Genomic DNA, 22,364 nt, shown 5'->3' on the forward strand with positions numbered 1-22,364 from the left:
CCAGTGGAGGACATTTTGTTCTCTAAGATGGAGCAGAATATGGGTACCCTTTCTCGGTTAAAGCTAGGGTACATGGCCAGGTTATTTTGATACCTGAAGTATCACAAAGGCCTCTCTCCAGTTTCCTGACTGTGCAAAGACAGAATGGATCATGACATCTAGGGCTGCCAAGTCGACAGTATCGCATTCGTGAGAAGCTTCATAGGCTGAGACCTGGTGAACGGATATCGCGATGAGACTTGATCTCAGAGCCAAGAGACCTGACAGCCCTACAGGGCATGTGGTACACAGAGGTCTGCCCTCGGGCAGAAATGGACAACAGAGCTCCACAGCCACTTCCAACACCCACCTCCGAAGCCAAATCGCCTTATCTTTTCCAACAGCCATGCTGCTATTGTTAAAAAATAACCTCGGAGGCAGAAACCTTTGCCGATTCAAGTAACCTCTCAGTGATGTACTAGTGGATTTCAAACTACAGTTAGATCTACTATTCTCATCTACTTTCTGTGTGCCTATGCTGGACATCAGGATGAAATCAGGGGAGCTACACATGGTATCTTTAGCAGTTGCAGGAAGAAATCCCCAGCTGATCCATTATTACATAGGGGTGGGGAAATTTTTTTTTGTTTGATTTACATTCTAAAATGAGTTATACCTCCTTGTGCTTTCCAAATAATTCATGAGCTGTAAAACCATTCCCTTTCTCCTTTACCAGGCGTCTCTGAAGTTTGCAGTGTTGTTCTCCGATCAAACACATGTGCACACCAATGTGTAAGTTTGGAAAAATCTGCCCCCCCGGATACACACAACAGAAAAATTTGTGTTCAAAAATGTATGTGTTAAAAGTAAACATGCTTCAAAAATGAGGAAATGGTTAGTGCAAATTGCATAAAGGTGCACTTGAATTTTAATAAGGATTATAAATAAGTGGAAATGGGATGGAACAAATATATGTATGAAAAATACAAACATTGGAGGAAGAAATACAGATAGGCTTGTCCACACACCACCACTTCCTCTTCACCACCCTGCCCTGACGCTGTTAAAGGTATTAATTCTAACATAGCAGCCTTGAAATGTTGTCCAACAACCTTGTTTACCTTTTTCTTTTTTTGTACCGAACCTCTAGAATCTAGTGTCAGAGACCAATTGAGATTCCAGGTTCACTTGTTCTAGTACTAGACTGACCAGAAATTGTCAGGTTTTGATAGTTTCAGTAGAGCTGTCTTTATAATGGATTTCATCCTACAAGATTAGTGTCCAGTGATTTTTGGCATATGATCAGAGGCTGCAATTAAATAGTTCATTACTTACTAATTGTTAAGTCTAGAAAACTAATTTAGTGTAGAGGGTTTTTTTAGTAATGCATTTCATTACCCCTTATATAAAATCTGAACCACTGCCCAATATTTTTTTTATAGATCCAAGGTAGTACCTTGAGAAAAAAACTATAGTTTGAAGAACCAGTGTCACAAGAATTGGCTGGGCATAATTTGGAAACATGGATAGTGCCAGTGAGAGAAGGCAAGAGACTAATAATATTCTGGAGACCCAGCTCTGAAAGAGAAGCAAATTTGAACCTGAATGTAGAGTTGCCAAAGCAAAAGGAATATGACTTCTTCCTTTATGGCAATCATCAATCATACCTTCAAAGCGGCTGCTTCAGAAGTCAGCCAGAGACTGTTTGAACTTAGCCCTTCTTCTGTTTACATCTTAGTATAATATTATATAACAATAGGACCATATCCGTGGGATCAGTATCCATGGTTTCAATTAGATGTGGTTTGTTGCAGCCCTATAGACATGACTCCCTTGTGGCCTTGGTTCCGCCCTCTTGCAGTTGTATATAAGGTTCCCTTATATTCATGTTTTTAGGCTTTCGGGGTAGATTGTGAAAGTGACCCCCCACAATATTGGGGTCCTGCTGTATATTTAAAAAGCATCATCATTAAAAAAAAAGGAATGGATTACAACCAACGTGCTATTTATTATAACGTATTGCCTGAAATCCTGTTGACTTAGCTGTGACTGTGGAAGGCTGGTAACATTCCCAGCAGGGGAAGATCTTTGCTTAGGAAAGACATCTTCCTCCCTGCCCCACTTGGTTTTTCTGTCTTGGAAAGAATCCATTTCATCAAGTGGAAGTGGTTGGAGTCATGGGATGGAGAGATGAAGTCTTTTGTTGCCATAAATGGTTGCTGTTGGATTATGTCACTTGCAGGGGATGTCGTATGGCTTTGTGCAATATTTGCAAGCCGATATAGCCACAAGAGAAAAGGGGAAAGTCTTTAATTACTGAAAATCTCCTCCTGCTGGTGACAGCATCACCCTTCCACAAGTGTAGCTAGCTTTGCATATAGTTACATAGAACTGTGACAGGCAGAATGCATCAGATTTTCTTGAAACATAGATTTGTTCTATTTTTCCAAAGCATTATTTTCAAGTATGTCATGATTTTTAAAATCTATGTTGGTAAGAGCATTAGTGGAAATTGTACTAGAAATAAAACGTGAATCACTGTTTACAATTGCGAGGTTTTGATATGATTAAAGCAAAGCTGAAGGAGAAACATCCTCCTTCCTCTTTCACAAAGCTGGCCTATTAAATAAAGCTTACTTAACCTACCGTACTTTGTAGTCCATTTCTATACATGTGCAATCTGAAGTAAATTAGATTACACTATAACATAGAATTAATCCATACGGTGAAGTCAGATAAACCTCATAGGCACTATTCTGTGTCTCCCAAATCATCCCCCACTAACAGCCAAGGTGTTAAGTCGTTGCAGGTGATGGAGCCCTTCTGGAGGAAACTGGAAAACTCTCCCAAGAAAGGCCCACCTGACCTCTTTGCTGTTTGCCTTATTGCAAGCACAAAAGATGTAGGCTAGAAATCTATTGTTTTCTATTGAATCCAGTATGGAATCATGGACACTGCAGCAGCAAACTACATCTTGTTCAACAAAATGGTCGTCACATGTGTAAGGTGCTCTCCAGGTACACGAGCAGGCACATGTGACTGCCATTTTGTCATTTAGCCATGATAGCTTCCACGATTTCACTTCACATGCCGTAAAAATCAACAGGTTTTTGTCCTTGGTTATTTAAAAAAAAATGTTTGAACTGACATGTGATTACTCTGTTGAGTTACTTCTCAGTTCTTTTGACATTTTTTACAAGTGGAAGTTGCAAGAAAATGTTAAAGGGTAGTGTCCTTTTGTTCAGTGTATCACCGGTGCCCTCCTTCATAATACTGAAAGCTGTCTGAGAGGAGTTTTTAATGGCATGTTGTACCTTGTCACTTTGAACATGTTTTTGGCGTTGTCTTTGTTCACAATCTTAGTGTTGTATTTGTTTGATGCTTTTAAATATTTGTATATGTACTGATTTTAGATTTAAATATTGTCTTTTAACGATGTTAAGCCACCTGGGTCCTTTTTTAAGGAGAAAGGTGGGGTAAAAATACATACATACATACATACATACATACATACATACATACATACATACATACATACATACATACATACATACATACATACATACATACATACATACATACATACATACATACATACATACATACATACATACATACATACATACATACATACATACATACATACATACATACATAAATTCCTTCTCTCCTCTCATAAGGTTTTTCATCTGTCAACTGCTCTCACACCAATTCTGTGGCATTCTACAACATTCGGTGGTAGCTGAGTCCTCCTGCTGAAGGGTTCCAACTCCATTATATTTTTTTGCAAAATTGCAGGCTTCTCCAAGCCTGCTGCACTTTTTTTCAGCATGGGTGGTACTGTTTGGGCCACAAAAACAAATGCCCTCATATTTGAACAAGGTTGATTGGAAGAAAGACAATTATATTTTAATGTTGTTCATTTGGTCAGTGACCATGAAGATCTTTGGACTGTTTTTTGGGTTGGTTGGTTTTTGTTTAAGAAAGCAAACAAGATAAACCTGGCTGCTTCTGTCTGTATGTGAGAGAATTCTGCTCCCCCAAATCACAGACACAATTTTACCATTGGCAGTTGTGTTGTCACCAATTCTCCGTGAGCAGTCTCAGTAGGATTATTATTAACAGTATCACAAACTCCAGCACTAAGACCTTTAGGGATGTGAAAGAACAACGTGGAAAGAAGGCAAAGGAAGCTTACAAAGTACAAGGTCAAAAATGACTATGCTTCTGGTAGAAAAATTTACACTGAAGCATTGAATTCCACATATTGAAATCCCTCTCATTCATGATGGCTGTTTTCTACTGCTAAGCTAGTGTGAAAGTACATTTTGCAACTATGGCAATATCTTGACTCTAATTTCCATGCATCTGAATGGGTGGTTAGATCTACTGAAAAATCAATTTTTGGTGACATTGGTTTCGGTGGTTCTAGTCTTAAGTATGACTAAATTTGCATATACTTAAAAAAATAAACCACATTGAAGTCATTGGAACCTATTCTCAATAAATGAGTTTATAAAAGCATGGCCTCAATATATATATGTCTTAGCTGTGTTTTTTTTCTCCTCCTCCTCCTTTTTAAATAATCCATTTAGAATTTTTGGAGAAATATCTATCCTCCCTTTTACATGCATGTGTATGACACAAAAGCGCATGTGTGCACATGCGCACGCCCACAGACACTCACACACAGAGAGACTGCAATGCATTTTAAATAAGCCATACTTTGAAACAAGTGGAAATAATCATGAAAGTATTCAGTCTGCTGTCTGCATTAATGTGAGTTATTTTGTCGCTTAGGGAAAAAAACCTTACAGAGGAAAACAACACTAAAGTATGTGTGTGTGAGAGAGAGGGGGGGGGGGAATCTGACAGCTAAGAATGTGTGGATCAGCCATTTTGATAATTAGCCATGGTTCCACTGATTTGAGTATTTCCAGATGATGGGACAAGAAACAAGCTACATCTTGGGAGAAATTGCCCTCCGGAGAGAGGCGGGAAACAAACAATTTCTTTCCCTACTGGTTCAAGGAGTTCCAAACACCCTTCTGTAAATCATAATCTCAGGCCTGTTTATTATCTTCCAGCTCAGTGCACAACAATATCTGTTGCACATGGATACCAGCGCTATTACAAGGTGGACTCAAGGGATAAAAGATGGCAAGCTCTGTCAAGCTACCTACTACCCATTCAGAGAGGGAAGTTTACTTCATTGTCTCTAGCCTCCTTTTGTTGGCAGTTGAAACAGCCTGTGCCTGGCAAACCCCTTACTTGAAACGATTTTCTTTTTTTTTCTTTTTTTTTAAAAATGCTACTGTGGAGTAAATTCATTGAGGGAGTCCAGATGGTGTGGCATCGTTCAGGCCCATTCAGTGGCCTGGTTCGGTGTATGATCCCTGAATGGCAGTGCAGCCAAGCACCACTGGAGTGGAGCAGTTATAAATTGCTAGATGGAACTTCAGCGAACCAGGTTCTGAACCCCACTGAGCTTTGGGCCAGTATGATTTTTGGGCCAGTCACTCTTTGTCTGCCCTTCCTCACAGGGTTCTTGTGTGCATAAGGAAGGAAAAGAGGATAGCCATGTACACCACCTTTCCCTCATCAGAGGAAAGGCATGCTATAACTGTAGCAAATCACTACCAGCTGTAGCCTACCACGTGTTTCAAAGTCTGCTGTGCGAGCAGCACAACAAAAGACACATGGCTTCTGAGCTGCATAAGGTTCAGAGATTCATGAGTGGTGCAGGCAGACGTTGTTACTGTTAAGTCCTGTAAAGTCTCTTCTGACCTTGGGTGACTCTAACAGTCTTTTTGAGGCAGGTGAGATGTTCAAGGAGTAGTTTTAACACTGTGATGCACCACGGTGAATTTCCATGGCTGAGTAGGGATTTGAACCCAGGTCTCCTGGGTTCTAGCCCAACTCTTTCTCCACAACACCGCAGAGCAGGCTTGACTTCCATGTGCTGGTTTTTAGATTAGCCAGTCCATGGCTAACTTTTTCTGGCATCTATTATGTACTCCTATAGAAGAATGGCTACTTGTACACTGGCCACTCATCTACTGAAGCAGCAGAGACCATAGAGATCTTCAGAGGAGCTGTTTTTTCCTGGAAACTTTGTCATTCAGTAAACCCTTGCATTAATACATTCCCCATGTTGCAAATAATCAAAGAAAGGACCTTCCAGATAGCTGCTAAACATCTATGTGCATGCACATATACACAGATATACATACCTAACAAGGTGAACATGCTACTTTACAGCAGGATTGATTTTCATTCTGAGAAATGCGCTATTTTAGCAAGTCATGAGTTGCTGAAAGGGAAGATCCCTTACCTCTGACATGTATGTAGGGGACTCTCTTCACAAACGAAGGCTGACATTTTGTGACGGTTTCCCAGTTTAATCTCAGACACTTCCTAAGAATATATACTGTATGTAGAAGAACTACCGTAGGAAGTGAGCATTTTGAATACTGTTTGCCGAGAACACATAAAGCATCATGTTCTAGGAGCAGCCTTTTTGCAACAGAATTAGGGTGACGAAAGCATTCCTGGTATAACCCTGGAATACGTGCCATGGCTGACTAATGACAGGAGTCAGCTTATGAAATAATGAAGTGGGTGGCTGTTGCAATACGTGGAGGGAAATTCTGAAAAGGAAACTGAGGGGTGATGGTAGTTCCAAGTGGGTGCAAAGCAATCTGTGTTTGTGAGCATGAGATTGAATGACACCCTAAAATACTTTATCTTATCTGATTAGCTCCATTTACATTTATTTATTCTTTTATTTATTCATTATATTTATATCATTGCCTGTCCTCCAATAGAGTTGATGTGGCAGGCAAACCTCTCGTTCCTCCTCCCAGTTTTGTCCTCCCAACCTAGCCTCCTAGTAGTCTAGGTTGAGAGAGAGAGCGAGAGCATCTAGACGACCCCCATCAGGCTTTGTGGCTCGGTAGAGTCTTGAATTTGGATTCTCCGAGTTCCAGTCCAACATGCTAATCACAGTGCTACATTAGCTTATTGACAGGCATAATACTCACCAAGCCAGCCATGGGAGTGGAGTTAAAAAGCGGGTGGCAATAAAGGAAGAGGGGATTCACTTTGGGACCAGTAACCCCAAAGAGTTGGGCTGTTTGAGCTACAGGGCTGAATCCAAATTTATTTATTTATTTATTTATTTATTTACTATCCCGCCTATCTGGTCGGGTGTCACTGGGCTAGCTAGAGCAGATCTCCCTGCTGCCATCCTCATTTCATGATAACCCTCAATCTCACAAATATACTCTTAAATGCTACAAAGAAGAATGAGGTACCTTGATGGATCGGTGAAAGAAAGATCCTTGAAAACGGAGCAGATGCACCTTTTTTTTTCATGGAGGCCTTCTATTTGCAGAAGGCAAATTCTGGAACCAACCTTAATAGAATACCAGCGGGTTTTTTTAAAAAATAATAATTCAAGGACCTACTTCATGCCCATAGTGTCTGCCTTCTGAGCAATAACTGGAAACCTAACAGCGTTGAGCTTGTAGGATTTCCCACTCCATCTATCACCTCGGATAGGTTCCTCTGTAAGAGATGACTAAGCCCATTGCCCATGTTGCCATGACACATGATACGCTCCAAGTACAGATTACAAAAGGAAGCAGATGGAGCTCGGATGCTGCACTGAAAGGTATGCTCTGATTCAATTGCTTCTTTATGAGGGGCTGCACGCAGGAATCAGTGGGCAAAGTTCCATCATGGCCTCTTTCGTGGGGGAGGTCAGAGCACTCCCACCCTCCCACGCACCCACCCCAACATCAGGGGCCGCTGTTCTGAATGGTCTGTTTCCACTTAAAAGCAGTCGGAATGAGCGTCGTTATCCAAAGGCTGCAATTAACTGAAGGACTTTTTCCCTCGTCTTCTGGCTGTGCAGCGGTGTTACAGGTGCCCATATAGCTAACTTGGGTGCACCTCATCAGAAGACCAGAATGGCAATTACGGTAGGCTGGCGTTGCTTTTTCTGATTGGAAAACAGCATGCCTCACAGACAGGATGTCGGTTCCGTATATCAAATGCTGGCAGGGTTTTCTGCCTCTTTATGGAAATGTCTCTAGTCAAATCGGCTTCTGGAACGTAAAGGACGACAAATTTGGAAACAGTATCTACATGCCAGATGGGCAAGTAGGAAGGCTCTGTGTGACAAATATAGTATTGAGGCGGAATGTACATAGGGAAGGAAGCATGTGCCTGGGCTGCTTGGAGGATGGGCTGGCAGGAAAATGACACCTCTTTCAATCTTCCACTAATGCATTCTAATCTAATTTTTTTCCTGAAGTCTAGTTTTCATCAGGCTGTATCAATTACCATAATTGGGAAAGGGCTGCAGCTCGGTCATAGCACACAAGCTTTGTATGCAAAATGCTCCAGGTTCAATTCTTGGTGGGACCCTGGAAAGCCAGTGTCTAGTTGCATAGCTGACCCCGAGCTAAATGAAGAGCTGGAAAGTTACTTTTAAAATGTCACTTGTTGAAGTTATATTCCAGCCTCAAAGTAGTTTGTTACCATCACTGTTACATATTATTACCATGCAGAGCCAGTCAGTGTAGTGGGAGGGAAGTCCTGGGCATCTAAGGGCATCATGAGCACTGTTATTGCTCTGTCTCCGGTGGCTGAACACCATTTGTGATGAACAGTAAATCTTTTTTAATGCCTCGGATGTAACTAAAATAGATATCTCAAGTTGCTTTACAAATGTAACACAGGATACTACAAGCTGTGTGGGCTTGTGGTACAAAACCGTCTTTTCCTGTCTACCTTCTAGTCATTTTAGCACTCACAATAGAGCAGGAAGCAGCCCCTGAACCATGTGACATTCCTCCTGTACTGTTTCAGGAGGCTACCCACGTCATTATAAACATCACCAAAAACGTACTGTTACAGTTCAAAAGGGTTGATATAATCCCTTGTTAAGTTACAAACGCAGTTATACTTCAGTTACTGGTGAACAGAAGTAATTACAAGTAACTGGTTATTGAAAGTAGTTATTTCCCAAAAACTGACTAGATGAATCAATAGTACGACTAAGTGTAAGGCAGCTTCAAAGTGACATGGAATGAATGACCAAAAGCATCTTCCTGAAGGAAAGAAAACTGAGGACAAAGAGGAGAGAACATGCAGTGTTTCCCAGAGAAGCTAGTTTATTCTGTAGGCAGAAGGAAATATATAAGCAGATACAAAGTCACATGCTCTTTGTCCCAACTCTTTTCACCCCTCTTGCCAACAGACAAGAAACTCCTGCATCTTCTGACTGGTTACATTTATCTCTCTGATCAAAGAAAGTGACTTCCCCAATTTTATAGTAGACATTTTTGATATTATACAGTAGACAATTTCATTATTAGTGCTGTACTACTGATGTGACTGCCCAGATTGCCTATGGAAACTTACTGAGGGAGTGAAACTGGTAAATTGACTCCTTAAATATCTTATTTACCTTGAAAGCCCTATTAGAGTTGCTATAAATTGATTCTAACTTGACGGCACAGAACACACACACACACACACACACACATTTGGGAAATTGCAGTTGGGAGTTTTCTGTTCAATTTTTGGGGGAGATCTGCAGACTATAGGTCATGTCTTTGCACTATTGAAAGCAATGCAAAACACCACCCAACTCTGAGAAACCATAAGCATGGTCAAACCTGTCTGACAAATTCAGGTCTGCCCAGAAAAACTTTGGTTAAGATTTAAAAAAAAAAAATTACACAATGAACTATAATCCTACAATTCTCCATCCTGGGAGTTCCACCTAACAAACCTCTACAGCACCTATGTTTGGGAAGTTTAGAATTATGCTTGAGGCAGGTGTAAGAGCAATTTGCCCAAGTTCCAGCTGCATAAGTATACTGTTAAAACCAAACCCAGCTGCTGAGATCAATGCCAGCGTTCCCCTCCCCTCAGTATTCCTTACACGCCTATTTTATTGGTCTCCTGATGACTTGACTTTGATGCTTCATTGATTAATCTTCTGGCTACTCTTTGTTTGACTGATGGCTTATAGGACTATGATTTACGGCATGGCTTTGGTTTCTAATTTTTCTTTTTGGATGTTTTATTTTTAGAAATCACAACATAAATTATGTTTGCTTTTAAGCCTAGACCACCCATTGCTTCTCAACATCTCCTTCCTCCACCCTACTTGTGTATCAACCTGACCTAGCTTTTGAGATTCTTTTCAGCAGTAAGCTCTTTTCAGACATACTTCACAGCTGATTGGGTGCTTGCAGACAGAAACCTTGATGCTGTTGGAGTTTGAGTTGCAACCTTGCATGCTGTCTGTAGTTTGTGTGTCTGGAATGGACTTCTCTGGACTGGGGTGATTGTCTATCTATCCAGCATGAACCAATGGTTCCTTTCAGCCTTTGATTTCAAAGCCAGAACAACCTCTCTGCTAGTATTCTTTGGTTGGTGTCAGTTGTTTTGTTTGCTGCTGATCTGTTCAGTTGGTTGCTAAGTATGAGTGCAGTAATTAAAGTAGTGAACACAAATCTTTCATTTCAAGCAACTGTAGGTAGTAAATGTATTTTTTGTTTTTGTTTTTTTAAATTACACAATGAACTAAAGTTGGGCTCTCATACTTTGCAAGAAGAGAAGATATACAAGAAAAGATAATGGTAGGAAAAGTTGAAGACAGCAGCAAAAGAGGAAGATCCAACATGGAATGGACTCATTCCATTAAAAAAACATGGTGATAGTAAGACCTGAACCTGATAGGAAGATCTCCTGATAGTTCATGATAGGGCCTTTTGGATATCCTTAATTCAGAGGGTCACCATCAGATGAAAGCAACCTGATGGCATATAAAAACAAGTAAATCTATTTTAGCTTCCCATAAAAGGATTCATATTGTAAATATACATATGCAATTCCACAGTACAGTATTACAAATATGCTATGTACAGCTTCCAGAAGATGGAAGTGTGCCTAGCCATTAAATATAAATATGTATAATTTCCATCATAAGATCTTGGATGAGGTGGAAGAGGTGAAAGTGTACTGGTAGTAATCATCATCATCATCATCATCATCATCATCATCATCATCATCATCATCATCATCAGTATCCTTTGTTTCAGCTTGACTTATATTTCTAAACCACCCAGTTTTTGCAAAATGTTCTACTGCAAAATTCTTCATTGATAACACTTGTCTTTAACATGCTTTTTAAAAGATATAAAAAGTGACTTTAAAAAGGAAATCCTCTAGAAAAAGAATCTTTGTTTTATAATTCTGTAAGCCAAGAAAGTTTCTCAAGAAAGGCAAGTTATACCTTATGTACACAACACAATTCCTTCTGTGGGTGCTTTTTCCATTTTTGACAGGATGGGCTAGAGTGAGCTCTACCTTAGGTGGTTGACAAGATTTTTTAAAAATTTCAAGATGCCATTAAAGGGTAGTAGAACTATTTAATTTTTTATGACGATACCCGCAAATAGTTTCGTTTATCATATTTTATTACCCCATGGAGGCCTAATTTGAATTTTACTCTCTTTTTTAAAAAAACTTTTTTTTCCTTTGCTTCAGATATCATTGGAAATATCTCTGGGATGAATACACTTGTTTTCTGTTTATTCAGATAACCCCACTTATTACCTTGAACATATCTTTTCTAGAGTCTCTTTGATTGCTTTGCTGTTCCATGAATGTAAACAAGAGGGCATCATTATTTTTAACCTGCTAACATTGGTTTCTTATGCCTCAGTAATCTACATGAAGTAACTATGTACTTTTGCTTTGCTCTGAAGCACCAGGAGCAGTTCATTTCCTCTCGGTTGCTGTTTATCCCTGTACTGTAACTGCCTCTCCCAAGCGGATGGTCTCCACAACCTGAGATTCTGATAGTCTAATGAAAAGAGCATGAAAAAACCTGTGGATTATGAGCTCTATGAACTTTCAGGGCAAATAAATATATCAAAGACATTCCTTTCGAATACAAGGATTACAAGCAAAGTCAGAGGCTTCTGAAATCACTACATTTTTGATTGAATGTTTGTTTCACTAGAGATCTCCGAATGCCTTCCAGTGTTATATGGTAGCCAATTTATTCCACCTACGACGCACTTTGTGGAGATTGTGAGAAGAAGAAGGCCTGAATAATGGCTGAGTTACAACTGGGATATAAATATATACAGTACAATTCGGATTTGCTTTTTAATTGCATTACGCAGAATTTGCAAAGCTAAACAATTCAATATTAGCCATTTTTTTTTTGTATATTTGGTTCTCTCCGTATCCTTTTTTTTTTTGTTGCCAAATTCTTTTATTTTCTCCCAAAGAAGCCAACGGGAAAGTGCCAAGAACACTGTTGGCACTAAAACAGTGGAACCTGTAGATTAAAACTTAAATGGAGTTTCAACAGATTTAATTATCACGGCTTTTTCCATGGATGTGTGGGCATTGTAGTTTTGCTGTGACAATCCTTGTTAATGAAGCTTAGAACTCTTTTCCAAACTATGTTCCTCCAGAGCCTCTTGAGAAGAAGCCAACACAACTACACCTGCTTGAATGGGTGGCATGATACTTAGCATGCTGTTAACGTCTAATATTGGTGTCATTTTTCCCTTTACGTAAGCAGCTCTGTCTTCTGTTTCTGAATACAAGGGTGGAATGGATGCAGGACATTTCATTTGGAGTGGGAAACAAATCTCAGCCTTTGAAGTCGTGGAAAAGCCTGAAGGCTATATGAAAATGTATACTTGTGTGAGAAAATAAGGCCAGGACCAACCCTACTGTTAGGTATTTTGAGGCAATTACCTTACAAAGCAGATTCTGGGTGTCATGAAACACCACCAAGTTAGTTAATGCCATGGTATTTTTCTTCCAAGAGAGAAGCACTTAATGGGATTTTCTGTTTCAGGTATCATGATAACTTAGTAAGCTTGGCTCACCATGCTCCTTGATTTTGTATTTCACCTTAGAGTGAAAAATGTCTGGCTGGTGGAGACTAAAGCACGTAGAATTTAAATGGGCTCACTTCTGTGTGGGCATGCTACAATCAGGCCATATCTTGGGTTCACTGGCACCATGAAAGCATATTTGGATTTTTGGAGTATTCTGGTGTGCTCAGTGTTTCCTACTACAGGGTAATAAGGTCAGGCATCACGGGAACAATCATGCTCAGACAGATCTGGTTCCCAGGACTTACTCTAATAAGGAAGCAGAAACGAGTTTGAAAGACTTAAGTAAGAGTGCTGTGCCAACAGCTCATTCTAGTTTCTTAAATCCTGACAAGTTCCTGGGAGAACTTTCAATGAAAGATGAAAGGCAGTCCTCAAGACTGAGAAAAACAGTTCTCAACTTCTTACACCTCCATGTCCACTCCCAACTACTGTATTGTTCTTTCACGTGCTAAGAATCCAAAGCTCCGAAGAAGAATTCACAAGACTCATTGGCTGAAATCCTGTTGTGAAGTTATGCAAAATATGTAACTTTTAGAAGAGAATGTAAGTTAAGAAATCTCTGTAGACATTATTGTCTTGCACATCAAGTCATGTCATTGGATATGCAACAGATAAGGTCTAGAGATATGTCTTAACTTATGGCAATTTGTTACTAAAAGTTACACCTTTTGCAAACTGCACAACAGGATTTTGGCCAGTGCATTTAAAAGGGCCAAATCTTACTGGAGTAGAGAGATTTTTGTCCCACCATTCTATCATCCTGAATACACCCAATCTCACCACCATTCTATCATCCCGAATACACCCAATCTCATCTGATTTTGATAACTAAAGCAAGGCCAGGCTTGGTTTGTACTTGGGGAGAAAACCACCAGAGAATACCAGGGATCTCCAGATTGATTCTTGGAAAATGACTGCCAGGATTGGGCAATATTGGGCTAAATGAATCACCAGTGCAGTGTAGTATATGGTGTGTTCCTCTGTTCCTGTTTCTGATCTGTATTGTCTTGGCCTTGTTTTGATTTGTTTTTACACAAACTTGCATTTTAAAATACATTCAAAATACGTATTTAAACACTTTTCCTGCTGTAAATGCATATTCAATTATGTGTGTGTTGAGACTGTGCTGAGAACTGTGTTTAAAAAAGATATTTTGAAGGGGTGAAGTCAGTTGCATATCTCATCTCAACTGGCACGTTAGCACAGGTGAGGAACAACAAAATCCACATAGGGATCAATGAAGGTCAGATCCTGTGAACGTCCCTATTCGTGCTGTGGGGACAAAATGGTGAATGTCTGTGTTTGCAGCTATGCACTAAATGAAAAGAAGAGTTTGCGGATGCAAAAGAATTCAAGATGGTAGGAAATATGGGTGATTTGACTGGAAGGAAGCCCAATTCTGCTTTAAAAAGTGTAAATGTGGGAGTGCATGGCTACTTAAGATATGCACTCTATGGCTCTCAAGATGATGAAGGGTGCAAATAGGTAACTTACTTTCCACCTTCTTTAGGTATGAAACAGAATATACACTGGGCAAAATGGCTAATAAGTGGTCTTCCCCAAGGTAAGAGATAAGTGGTATCTTCTAAAATTTCTTTAATATAGAATAAAACATATGCTCACCAGGAGCTTAACAATCTAAACATGTTCACATACAGTTCTAGCTGAAACCATACTCACTCACAGTAGATATGGAATTTTCTAGGATGAGATTTTAAAGAGACAGCTCCTGCCTACTACACCAGGAACCCATGGCTGTGGAAGGGGGCAGGAGCAACAGAAGGTAATGAAGAATAGATTAACCCTTACCTGTAATCCTCCCTGGAACACAGAAGGAGAGTTTACCCCATCCTTCCATATGTGCATCATGAGGCAACATTCCTTCTTCATCCAGCATGAGGCAATATAATGGATGACTCGGTTCTGATCTACTGAAGACATTTGCAGTTTACTGGCAGCATTTTGACAATGGATTGCTCTGGATTGCTGCTGAAATGCTGCCAGCTGAGGAAAGTAAATTGAAATGTAAAGCACCGAGAAACTGTAATTCAATTAGAAATGACCAAGACGGACATAATGATCGGATGTTTCCTGCCCTAACAGTGTGCTGCAAATTTCATGCATGGTGATATTATTATTAGGCCGCAGCATATAAAAATAAGGTTACTACTCTTACTGGCAACAGGCGAGAGAGGAATTATGCCTGAAAACTTGAAATAAGAGTTCCCAATTATTGTAGCAGAATCTGTTAATGATCACAGCATTCTTGTAGATCTCAGTGGGAAACCTGACTCCCAATCAAAGTCCAAAACTGCAGCTTTACCGAAGTGATGTAAAAACAAATACTATTAGAAGTTAAGGTCAAAAGGAGGAACAATTGTAAAAACTTGCTTTAAAAAAACCCACAGCACATACTAGGGCTGTTTCATACCCAGAAATAGAGGAAACATTCTAAGCCACAGAGCAAATGGATTTATTATGCATTAGAGCTGTGACAGATTTTGGCAATTGTTCTGTGATTCATTAAGAAAACACAAGATTGAGATAAATGGAAGACTCTCTCTCTCTCTCTCTCTCTCACTCTCTCTCTCTCTCTCACACACACACACACACTATAGCTCCCACAATGCTTCAGGACACAGATCAATACACCTCAGTGTCAAGGAGCAAACAGAATTACTTCTGCCTTCAAGGACTCCACGCTACCACAATTCTAGATCTTACACCAATAATATGCTATAATTATTCGTGCACACTTCATATATGCTTTAAAAGAAAAGTGGCAACACTGATGCATATGATCAGAGGGAACACAGCATAAGACGTTTAGCACCAGGGAAGTTATTCATTAGGTGTGGCATGCCACTGCAAACATAAACTAGCAGCTAAAATCCAGTGGGGAAAATACTTGCATAGGAGCAATGGTTTTCCCTCTTCAAGCTGCCTATCCTTTATGTGATCAGCCACACAACTGTTCATGACCATTTCAAAGAAGGAGAACAAAGAAGAAGTGGAAATGCTTCTGTGATTGCATCAACCACTAGGATTCTGGCCATTACAGTAACTGTTGCAAGCCTATTCTTTTCTATTTTGCTATTCTCTGCATTTCCATATAGCACATATTCCATTCTTGAGAAGGAGAAGATCCATCTAAATGGCTTCAAATGTGGGGGGTGGGAGGACATTAAAAAAAGGACATTTTTGGTGGTACAAAATTGGTGCTCTGCAGGGCTTCAAAGATCAATAAAACAAACTTTTTGTCCCAGGTGTTTTCCCCCCATGGGGAGGACATGTGGTGGGCTGAAATATACCCTTGAGGTACATGCAGTCCATTGATATAATTTAGGGCGCTTCTACATGGTGCATTTTTCTCACCACTCCTTTTCTGCAGTGGATGCAGTATGAGTGTGGAGTTAATAGGATTTGCATCCGACCTTCGTTTTAAAACCAACTTCTCTACTCTGTAAGACACCAGCATCTCTTCAATGAATCTTTTTAAATCTTGAAAGAAAAAAGAAACACCTCCTAAATGAGGGCTGTTCCCTTAAAAGTGAGCCTCTCTGCTGAGCTTGGTTTCTATAGTTGATCCTGAGTGGTGGTTTGGAGCTCAGTGAAAGCTTCCAAACAGGAGCCTCTTGATATGGACATACATGGGGAAATCCACATCTGTTTTCTTTAACAAATCACCAACTCTTTAAAAAACCTCTTTAAACGTTCTTAAAGAAATCATGCAGAAATCTTCGCTCAATGAACTTCTCTGGTGGATTTGTTGCTTTTGTTAATGTTGAATGGGGCTGGAACACTAACTGATGGCTTCTCACTGGCAAGTTTTTACCATGTAATCTCAGGCCTCAGTACTAATAACAAACCTTGGTTTTAGGCAATTTAAAAAGAAACAGAAAGACATGGAAGAAAGCACTGGGGGACGTGAAAGAAAGAGAGTGTCATGTGGATGGCAGGAAAAATACCAATAACATCAGTGCAGAATTTGGCACTTTAAAGCTCCATGTGAAAGAGCCCTCAGACACTGGAAGGCAAAGATGGGAGGGGAAAAAAGTGCCAGTTTTCAGAAAATGAGACCTGATTGAGGAGATCTCCCATTGGATGGATGTGCAATTAAAAACAAAATGCCAAGTTGTCTGGCATCGTTGAATGGAGCAGCAACTAAATGAGGTCCTTTACCTGGAGGCTCAGTGATCTATAACCATTTCATTTCATTTCATTAAATTGCTTCTCTGGAAACTGCTTTCTTCCAAAGGATTTACGTGTCTCACTTCCCTTTGAGCATCTTAAGTGACATAAAAGAAGATGGTGGTGCACTCTCCTATTATTTTATGCTCCCAATATTTTAGACAAGGGAACTGAAAACCCAATCAGAATCTTTTGGCGGTGAGGCAAAAAATTAAAAAAAAAATGCTTCCCCATCTCACCACATCAAGAGAATGACGGTCCTTCAAAATCACCCATAAAGGGTCATAAACATTATGGTTGGAGTCAAAGGAAGGATCATTCATAACTTCAGGGGGGAAAAGTGGTGGTTAAATCTTGTAGTGGAAAAGAAAAAAGCAAGTAAGAAGAATTTGCAGAAGTGTGAATTACTGTGGAGGATCATCTAGCTGCCATGGAGCAATGCAGACACTTCATATTGTCCAGCTAGCAAAAACAAAAACAAAACAAAACAAAAAAAGGTGTGGCAAAAAAAGCGTGGCAAATATATGCATTAATTGTCTTACCTGAATCCACTTCAGATGTTGCTCACTGAGGCTACTTCTAGATACAGTGGGGTCTTGACTTAAGAACGGCTTGAGTTAAGAACATTTTGACTTAAGAACCACTCTCATAGGAAAATATTGACTTGAGTTACATACTTAGATTTGAGTTAAGAACTGAAAAAAACCCACGTGGGAGGCAGGGAAAGTGCAAAATTTGAACTTTCAGTTAACTGTTGGCCAGTGAAAAGGGTGCCTGTCTGCTTCCTCACTCCTCCCAGCGTTTAGAGAGTGGATTGGGAGACAGTCTTCAGACTGCCTGGTACTGTACTGCCTGGACTGTATTTTCCCTGCCTTCCCTGAACCTTTCTTGACCTAAGAAAAAAAGAAACAAAATATCCCCCTCTAGTGGTCGAAGGCGGAATAGCAGCTTCCCATTAGTTTCTATGGACGGAAAAGAGCAGATACGGATCAAATGGTTTTCAATGCATTCCTATGGGAAATGCAGATTTGACCTGAGAACTTTTTGACTTGAGAACCGCCTTCCAATACGGATTAAGTTCTCAAGTCAAGACCCCACTGTAGTGCATTTGTTCCACACTAAGCCTTGATCTTAATGAAAGCCCTCCAAACAACTAAACAACCTTTCCCTTCCCAGATTGAAGCTTTCCCTTTCTACATTTCCTCCCTCTCTTTTTAAAACCGACCTTAGTGCTTACATCTAAAAAGCAGAAATGGTGACTTAGTACTATAGTGCTACCTGAGTCAGAGTGGGTAGGGTGGGGGAGTAAAAAAAATCCCCAGGAATAGAGGAGATGGGAAGAAACCAGATCAGCTGTAGCAGCAACTCTTAGAAGCTGTGGCTGCTATCAGAGATTTGGGGGAACTCTCAGCTGCCCCTCCAAATCAATGCCCAAATCTGCAGAGAGGCTGCAGGATGCAGCACTCTTGATTTGAAAAGAGAAGACAACACGAAGGGACTGGCTTAAATGTCTTGGGAATTATGCATCTAATTGCTCCTGAATTACGGTTGGGACGAGGCTCCCAGGAAATCTGAATAAATGCCTCGCTTACCTAAGAAAATGAGGCGGGGGGGGCAGAATGAAACAATGCAAACGTCCTGCCTGGAGGAATGCTGCCTCTTGCCTGGAAATGGGGGCAATTAACAGAAAAGGTCTACACAACATAAGCAATAGAAAGAAAAGTGTCCTTGAATGCATGCCCACCTCTACTGCAGCCTGGACAGAAACGGTTTGCTGCTTGAGAAAGAGTATAAGCAATCCCTGGGAAAATTACTTGTGCATACTAGAATGCCCAGAAGATCCTGGGCAGCATTAATAGTAGCTAGGATGGCTGGAGGATTCTGGGAGTTGTAATTTAAAAAAGTAACTGTCCTATCATCTGAGCTACAGGTGGCGTTCCCTCCCCATTGCATGTTTGGAAATGGGACAAGCTGGCAGTTGAATGGACACCGATGATGGGGGAACACAATCCACTGTACCTGCAAGGTAGCAAACTTGCTTAAGGGATGGAGAGCAGACCATGTGAGAAGGGACTGGTTTTAAGTTGTTGCCATGGCACCACTCACCTTTGTCCCCAGCTCTTTGCCATCTGCTCTCCCACTTGGTCTCTTGCCTCACTGTTCAGAGACACCATCCCTGCTGTGCTGCTTCTGGGGAGCCCATTTCCTTCCTTATTATAGCGTTTGTGAAATGGTGTCATGGGGGGTTATGTCAACGAACCATGACCAGCTGTAAAGATCAATACGAGGGAAAATTAAGTCACTGTCTCCATCCTTCGGGGGCTTTTGGAGCAGGAAAACCACTATGCGGCATTGATGGCACTTCTTTCTTCAATATATAGGCAGCAATATCATCCCAAAAGAGGGTTGAAGTATTTCATTTCCCTGATGCCGCCGTGGCTACTTCACCTCTTCATAACACAGGCATCCATTCTGTGCTCCTCTATTCAGGCAGACAAAACATATATTGCAAAACGTGACCCTGTCCATCTTGGGATCACTTTCTTCCCTATTCCATTAAATCGCACGAACATTTTTAAATTTTAGCTAACTCCAGGAAGTCACATTGGCCAGTATCTTTCTGCTAGCATCCATTTATACGATGCTAGAATAGGCTCATTGAATCCACTATGAAATAGTAAGTCAGCACTCACATAAATCCCATGGAGTCCATGGATCTACTTTAGCTGGGGCTAGCAATAGGATATCTAATGTGGGGTAGTGGGTAGAGTGACAGACTAGGGCTCAGGAAACCTGGGTTCAGTTTCCCACTCAGCCATTGAAACTCGCTAGGGGCTGAAACTGGTAAAACCATTGCTTAAATATTTCACTTATCTTGAAAGCCCTATTAGGGTTGCTGTAAGTCAGTTCTTATTTAAGGGCACCTTTCTCTCTCTCTCTCATGTGTTTGAAGAAACGGATTGTAATACACAAAAGCTTGCCATGAAATAAATTTGTTAGTCTTAAAGGTATCATAATTCTTTGGTTTAGTAAAGAAGGATGACTAGCTAACCTAACAGGTCCATTCCAATTATGGCTTACTCCAGATCTGATTTAATGCACATTTTCCCACAGCAAAGCAGGCTGTTACCCAGCTTAACACCAAAGTAAGAAAATGTTATGTGTAAAGCTGCTGGTAGAAACTAAGGAAATCAAAACTGAGAATTGAAAGGGCAGTCATGAAGGAAGCCAAACAAATATAAGAATACAGATATGCCACTGGAGTCCAAAGTCAGGATCATTCAGCCTGTGGTGTCCCTATTTACAATGTATAGGTGCAATGAATGTAGGTGACAGGAAAATAATTGGTCCATTTGCAATGTGGGTGTTAGCAGGGAGTTTTTATGGATGCGATGGACTGTTTGAAAGACAAGTAAGTGGGTTCTAGGTCAAATCAAGCCTGAACTCACACTAGAAACCAGAATGACTCAACAGACTATTGGCACTTTGGAAATATCATGGGGAGATAAGACTCACTGGCAAAGGCAATAATGTTAGGGAAATGTACACACAGCAGGAAACAAGAAAGAAGTAGCCAGAGCTGGAATGGCTCAATAAAGAAAGCCATGGACCATTGTTCGCAAGACCAGAGCAAAGATGTTAATATAGGGTCTTTTGGAATTCATTAATTCATAGGAAGCACACAACCCCATTGCCTCCTCACAAGCTGTGGCAGTTAATAGACAATGCAGCCGCTGCCACCTCACCTAGTACTGCAATTACAGGCGATGTCGTTCAACATAGCAGTGGCTGCTTGTTTCACGCGTTACCTTTGCACATCTCTTTGGCTGAGGTTCAACCATTGGCCTTTAGTCATAACGCTTAAACGTTTTACAATTAAGCCTGGTCGCTCCTAGCTGTGCATTTAATCGTGCTACTGCAATCATTGTCTGGACTTTTATTTCAGTAAAGATATTTAACAGAGAATATCAGAGGGCATTTGTGATCTTTTGGTACATATTTCCAGTGAGAAAGCTCAAGCCAGCAAGGTTCCTAATTTACTCTGCTGGGGGGAAGGTTTATTTTTTGTTTTTTGTGGTTTTTTTTTAAAGCAAGCTTTGTAACAAGTTCTGATTGATTGTCATTCTCTTGCTACCCAGCAAGGTTTCCTTCATATTATCACAGCACTTACCTCCTAAGAGAAAACAAAGAACATTCCCTGTATGTAAAATAATTACTCTAAATGGAGAAAGTGGGGGAAGGAATTTTCCCATAGGAGTTGTACATCACAGGGCTGACACTCGCTCCTTTTCTCCCTGGAGAAACACCTGAGAACTGTGTTTTAGCTGTAGGCTGCAGGCTAGACCAGCCCGCTAATCTTTTTCTCGTGTTGTCGTGGATCTCATAAGATGCGGAAGCAAGAAGAGCCCTCTGTCCCATTCATGATCTGCTACCAAGGCTGTCCCTGGCTCTCTTCCCCTTCCTCCCCATCTGTGAGGCGTTTATAGCATCGCTTTGCAGCCACTTAATAACTTCTCTGCTTTCATAGCCTCCTGGGCGGATGGCTTCACACACTCACGTAAATCTCTTCAAAAAATCTTTGTATAAAAAGAGGGCCCAAATCTGTCTGCAGAACAACACTGCGCAATGGGTGTCAGGAGCACACTTTGCCAAGCGCAGCTGTAGCTTGCGGCTGACTGCAACCCTGAGCAATCGCTTTCCAGATTTCAAAGGTTCTTAGATCCAGATGAAGCCCCCTACAGTGCAGAAGAGACACCTGCAACATCTAAACACATCTACTTTGAAACCGAGAGCAACCAAAAATAGGAGAGCAATTACGATCCAAATTTCAAGATACATGTGTATCATGACTGCCAAATGGAAACCACTTTAAAATGGCTCCACAGGGCAAACTGTTATGTAGGGATCAATTTACCAAGGCCTTTGCCATTTAACTACGGTAAACGCTTGTCTTGTGCGATGTATTTTGTACTTAAATGCACGAGACAAGCTTTACTGCAGGGTGCATATGCACAACAATGGAGACCAGTAGTTGCGGTTATGCCCATCTCACAAATGGCAAACAGAGGGAGAGAAATAGTTTTCATGGTGACAGCTGACACCTATGATGTTGGCCAGACTAGATCAACAGCCCATAGCATGAGTAGTTGGGCAGTTTTGCCACTCAGACAAGGAGGCATTTGTATTTCCTTGCTTAAGGAGAAGCCCTGTGTACTTAGACAGACAATCTCTACATGCACAAACCAT

At 40.7% G+C, this 22,364-nt stretch overlaps 1 long non-coding RNA gene across 1 annotated transcript in view; it reads left to right on the forward strand.

The window, feature by feature from the left end:
* Window positions 1-7,589: 7,589 nt before the first annotated feature.
* LOC144588638 (uncharacterized) overlaps window positions 7,590-22,364 on the forward strand; it is a 43,588-nt gene continuing 28,813 nt past the window's right edge. Inside the window, exon 1 of the long non-coding RNA XR_013544274.1 lies at window positions 7,590-7,654. This is a non-coding gene — a long non-coding RNA (uncharacterized LOC144588638). The remainder of the gene's footprint in view (window positions 7,655-22,364) is intronic.

This window comes from Pogona vitticeps, chromosome 4, assembly GCF_051106095.1.
Source record: "Pogona vitticeps strain Pit_001003342236 chromosome 4, PviZW2.1, whole genome shotgun sequence".
Taxonomy (NCBI): domain Eukaryota; kingdom Metazoa; phylum Chordata; class Lepidosauria; order Squamata; family Agamidae; genus Pogona; species Pogona vitticeps.